Below are 6354 nucleotides of genomic sequence, written 5' to 3'. Positions count from 1 at the left end.
AATCGAAAGCACCACGACTGCAGTTTTTGTGTTGGATGTAAAAGGTGCACATGACACTGTGACGTAGGCTAGAATCATGGCAGCAGTCAATGACGGTCCAGGCGTGGGATTTCTCTCGTGGAAATATGCACGTTATCTTATCCTTTCTATTGGTAGGTGGCACAGTGCACTGTGGCAAGTAAGCAAGCTAGAAGACTGGCAAAGTTATGGAAGCAACACATTAACAAGAGAATTCTGAGTAAAACCAAAGTTACTTTCCCTAGTAACTAATTACTTTGAAAGTAACGAGTAACTTGAAGTAACTGAGTTACTTTTGAGAGAAGTAACTAGTAATGTAACTAAGTTACTATTTTAAAGTAACTTACCCAACACTGTTGGTATGTGATGCACATGCACTGGGCTCTCCATGTGATGTAAAAGAAAACATGATTCATCAGACCAGGACACCTTCCTTTGCTCCGTGGGGCAGTTCTGGTGCTCATGTGCCCATTGACGGTGCTTTCATTGGTGTACAGGGTGCATGGAAACCCTACTGGTCTGTAGCTATGTAGGCCCATACTACCACACCCTAAGCTGTTATGGACTGTGTATTCTGAAACCTGATTAGCAGTTTTTCGGCACTTTGAGCTACAGTTGCTCATCTGTGCATCAAAAGACAGCAGCATCCAATCTATTTAAAGGCAGTGCTGAGGAGTCAGAGGAACCTGTGACTAACAGATAGTTATGTCACTAAAACCTGGAAGGATCTTTTAAAAAATGTGTAAAACTGGTTTGAAGCTATGTTGCACTAAGAAACAATGTAGTCACTTAGTAACAGAAGAATAACAATTTAATCTTTGGTATTTCCTGCCGTTTCCTTATTTAAAAAAGGCATATACAGTCACATGAAAAGGACAGCTTCATAGGACTCTATTCAGGCCTGTGAAGCACAAATGACACCGTTACAGCTTCCACAGGAGTAAAGAGGGTAAGTAGCAGCCAGGTGTGCTAATCAAATGCACTTGATTAATTAATCATCAGCAAATGTGATTACTTCCATGAAAGCACAAGTCTTGGCAGTTTGCTCCTGTTAATTTAGGTGAATTCAATGAGCATTTAGTGCTACAATCTCGTGGCACTGATGTCCCACCAAAGGTTAGCTGTGTAATGTTCAGAGAGGCTACAAAAACCAAGAGCTAATCCTGAGCTCAGCAGACCCCATTTATCATGTTAAAGGTCATGACAGGACAATTAGAAAAAGGATGAAGAAATGTGTATTTTGGAAGAGAAAGCCTTCCTAACAAGAACCAGCATGGCAGCAGGGGTTCGGTTTGCAAAGCTGCATCTGAACAAACCACAAGACTTCTGGAAAAATGTCCTTTGCACTTTGATATGTTTAGTTTTCTCTGCATTTAGAGCACAGTGATGGAAAAGTGATGATTTTGGGCTTGTTCTGCAGTTACAGATACCTTGTAGTCATTGAGTCAGCTGTTAACTCCTCTGTAAGTATTCTAGAGTCAAAATCTGTGTCACAGCTTAAGCTTGGTTAAAATTGGGGCTCACAACAGAATAAAGATCTCAAGGACAGCAGCAAATATAAAGAGTGGCTGAAAGAATTAAGGACTACCAATGACCCAGTCAAAGTCCAGACCTCAGCCTGGCTGAAATGCTGTGGCTGGACCTTAGAGAGCTGTGCATAAACAAACTTCAATGAACTGAAGCAATGTTGTAAAGAAGAGTGGCACAAAATTATTACATAAGAATGTGAAAGACTGATAAAGTCATACAGAAAATGATTATTTAACTTGCTGCTAAAGCTGCTGGGGTGTACGTATTCATTTACAGGATTACAAAGAGTGACATGACTGCACCATGGCAGCCTTATTTCCAAAACAACAGTCATATAGTACATGGAAGTCCTCTACAGTTATGTCTAGTCTAATTAAATAGCTGTCATTAAGTTAAGAAGCCTATAATCTAGCCAATAAAATCATTACTGGAGCATCTACATGTTTTAATTAAACTAATTATTATCTCACTTTTCTAACATTTTATGATGAAGCCACTAACATTCAACTTCAGTGACATGTCATCACCAATTTTATCACGTACCCAAACTGATTATGTGACACTTGCAACAGACCTAAGGTACAAATAATACTGCGGACTATGACGATGTCTACTGTTCTTGTAACGTATACATTCAGACAAAACTGATTAAGCCTCATTAAAATGAAAACGTTTATGACTGCAGATGCAAAAATGACTGTCATAGAAATATAGTCATTTATAATTTTGGGAACATAAACCAAAGATGGTCTGATTCAGTAGTTTGCTTCACTTTCTTCTATTTCAGATAATGACAGAGTAGTTAATATTCAGAGCCCCATCAACATTGCACCCATTAACCCAGAATTAATCCAAGCTCAGCTCTACAATATCAATAATAAGCGAGCAAACAACCCGCTTGCACAGTTTATACACAGCTAAATCAGCAGTGGGGTCAGGTCAGCAATGGGAGGGGGATTCACAATGTATGCAGGGACGGAGTTGGTTGCCAGACACTGCTTTTCCACTATGTGTTTTTAGAAAATCAAACCAAGGTAAAAACTGTTAAAGCAAAGATGGTTTTCATTGAGATGTAAATTAAATGTTGTAAAGTTCTTCTATAAATATTCATCAACCAACAGCCAAGTGACAAAAACTAAAGGTTCTCAAAGGCTACGTTCACACTGCAGGCGAAAGCGCATCAAATCCGATCTTTTTGACCCTATGCGACCCATATCCGATCATGCTATGACAGTGTGAACGGCGCAAATCCGATATTTTCAAATCCGATCGGGGTCACTTTCGTATGTGGTACTGAATCCGATACATATCTGATGTTTTAGAAAGCGACGGTTTGAACGGTCATGTCGCATTAAATCCGCCTTTTACGTCACCGACACAAGACTGAAGCCAATTATCAGCGCCAGAGAAGACATCGCGAACGCTTCCTGGCCATCCAGTGTAGATGTTAGTGAAACTGTTGGGAAGACAACGTAAACATTTTCTTTGTTCTGTATAATCTGCAGATTCTGACAGAAATCTGCAACTATCCTTTGAAGCACCGCTCCTCTCTTAAACAGCAATAAGGGTCATTATTAGGTTATTTACATTATTATGTAAATAACAAAATAACTTAAAGCAAAAATTGTGAAACGTAAAGTCAGAAACAAGTCTTTATATTAAGGGCCATCAGTCAAACAATACTGTTGCTCTGGGTCTAAACAGAGCGCGTTGTGTGTGACATCTTCTTTTGCGCATGCGGCCGCTTTGAGCGTTCATACTAGAGCGCGTTTGCTGTCGCATTTTATCTGTAGTGTGAACGAGCAGACAAAAAAATCGGATTTGATCAAAAAATCGGAATTGAGCATCAAGACCTGCAGTGTGAACGTAGCCAAAGTCAAGCACTCTGACCTAATACACAACGAAACCTGAGTTTTGTGTATAAATCTGTCGAATCATTAATGGAATGAAAAAATAAACCCGAGGGGACATTGTAACCTCTTTCCAGTTGACATTGATCTTCAGGTATATGAAAGCTTTTTAGTAACTAGTGCCGTATTTTTCATACATAAGGCGCACCTGATTATAAGGCGTATTAAGCGAATCAAAACAGTCAAACTTTATTCAACTCATTCTTCTTGCTTCCTTCACTTCCGTACCATTGAATCATTAATGTTGAATTCTTTTGCAGCTGCTCTTTCCCATGTTGTTGCAGTGTATTAATGACTAACCTCGTAGTGTGGATGGATGATCTCAGTTGTTAATATTTATCGAGTGGAAAAAAGTTAGCATTCATCCTCCAGCTTCACTGTGTTTATGTTATGCTAACATAGCTGTGTCGCTAGCGATCACGTAGCACATCATTATATACCAGCTAGCCCAACTTCAGTAACCCTACAAACATCTCTGCTGTTTAGTTTCCTGTCTTCATTTATGTTGGAAGTGATAGCAGAGCTGTACGTTATGATTTTTTCAGAAATCTCTCAGTCAGAACGTGCTATATCATGTTTAGGTGGAAGCTAGCGAGCTAACTTCCTGTTAACTTCTATCTCTGTTAAATTTAATAGATTCTGTTTTCATGGATGCCTGGATGTTAAACTTAATTGTTACACCTGGTAAAGCAGCAACGCTGATCATTTGATTAAAGATTAAAGAATTTAGACCATTTTTAACTCTCAGTGACGCCGCAGTTTTCGTTTGACTTTGGGACCTGAAGCAGACGGAGTTTAGGACCCAGATTACTCCGCGAGGCTCCAGACTACGATAGCTGTAATGCGCCGACAATCCATCAAGCGTTGCGGCTTCGTAGTTTACCAAAGTCGGACTAAAACATTTTTTGACGGATTTTTGAGCATCATGTACCACATGAAATCAGTTCAAGGTCAGTAAGCACAACCAGAATTCATACATAAGGCGCACTGTCGATGTAAATGGATACATTCTTTGCTAACCCGTCATTTTTCCATTACGCTGGGTTTTGGGTACGATGGGCAGCAGATTTATATTTTATTTAAGTTAAAGTACTATCAGCAAACTGTGCTCAGTGTATCGTTTGATTTAAAAAATATTCTTACATCTATATCTTATATATGATTCTATAATGAGCATTTGCACAGTGACAGGTAACAAGCTTGATAGACTAGATGGTACATGATTTATGTTAGAAATTTAGTACTTTACAAACTAACTGTTCATGTTATTTAATGGAAAATTCCAGTTTAAAAGCTGTTTACTGGTTTCATCGCAGCACTTGTGCAAATCTTTACTGACGGATGTGAGTTTGTTCTTCAGCAGCAGATTCTTCCTAAAAGGCACTAAAACGTCGCCTGTCTTTGTCAAACAGAACGAAGACGTGTCGTTGAGTTCAGCTCAGTTCGGCTGTCCTCACATTTTACTGCCGCTGCCAACGCTTCAGCATACACAGGTTTTACCATGACGGTAAACTTTGTTTGATCTCCGACAACATCGAGACGGCCTACCTGGAGGAGATTAGGAACCTGGAGACCTGGTGCCAGGAGAATAACCTCCTCCTAAACATCAGCAAGACTAAGGAGCTGATCGTGGACTTCACTACAAAGCAGGCGAGGAATTACAAACCCCTCATCATCAGTGGCACGCCAGTGGAGAGAGTGGACAGTTTCCGATACCTGGGTGTCCACATCACTCAGGACCTGTCATGGTCCTGCCACATCAACTCCCTGGTTAAGAAAGCCCGTCAGCGTCTCTTCTTCCTCAGAAGACTTAGAGACTTCCATCTGCCACTGAAGGTGCTCAAGAACTTCTACTCCTGCACCATCGAGAGCGTCCTGACGTCAAACATCTGCACCTGGTTTGGGAACAGCACCAAGCAGGACAGACAAGATCTGCAAAGGGTGGTGCGCTCGGCAGAACGCATCATTCAATCAGAGCTCCCTGACCTGCTGTCCATCTACACCAAGCGGTGCAAGTCCAAAGCTAGGAAGATTATGATGGACCTCTCCCATCCCAACAATGGACTCTTCTCACTGTTGAGGTCTGGGAAGCGCTTCCGCTCCCTTAAGGCCAAAACAGAGAGAATGAGGAGGAGCTTCTTCCCCCAGGCTATTCGGGGCCTGAACCAGGTGTAGGACTGGACTCTCCCAAACACGTCACTATAAGACTGGACTCTCACACACGTCACCACACGCACCACCACACATTTCCTATAATCCTATAATTCCTATAATTTATAATCCTTATCTTTATAATCTCTTCTGCTATTTGCACATTCTTTACTGTAATTTCCTAAGTTAATTTGTAAATTTTTGTAGTAAATTGTAAATATTGTAAAACTTTTCTTCTGTCATTTAATGGTCGGGCATTGTACAGCTACAAGCATTTCACCCCCATGTCATACTGTCTATGGTTGTGTGTGTGTGACAAATAAAATTTGAATTTGAATTTGAATTTTCACAGTAAGCTGGATAATGGAACAAAATAACGCTGTTGCATGTTGCATCTCTTCATTTTATGTGACAATAAAACAGTGAAAGCCTTAAAAGGAATCGTGACTGTATGCGATGCATTCCCTCTCCTGCTGCAGCAACCTATTAAAGAGGCATGAAATATGTATTTTGAGATATGATGGCCAGCTTTGCACACTTTACTTACTTTGAATTTCTAGTGCATGTGCCAGCATGTTGCATCTTCAGTAAAAAGGTGTAAACCAAGAAAACAAGGATAGCTGGTAGAGACAAATCCAAGAAGAGAGTCGATGATGTTTAATTATTTATTTTTGTCATATACGTATTTATTTATTTAATATGCATAAAGAAAATCTTGGGGAAAAAAGGTTGTCCAAATGCCACA

Source organism: Aulonocara sp. 'chitande type north' Nkhata Bay, linkage group LG4, assembly GCF_057382095.1.
Source record: "Aulonocara sp. 'chitande type north' Nkhata Bay isolate Kocher_YH1m ecotype deep benthic linkage group LG4, A_spYH_male_GT1.1, whole genome shotgun sequence".
NCBI lineage: Eukaryota > Metazoa > Chordata > Actinopteri > Cichliformes > Cichlidae > Aulonocara > Aulonocara sp. 'chitande type north' Nkhata Bay.
Note: the sequence above shows the minus strand (reverse complement) of the source record.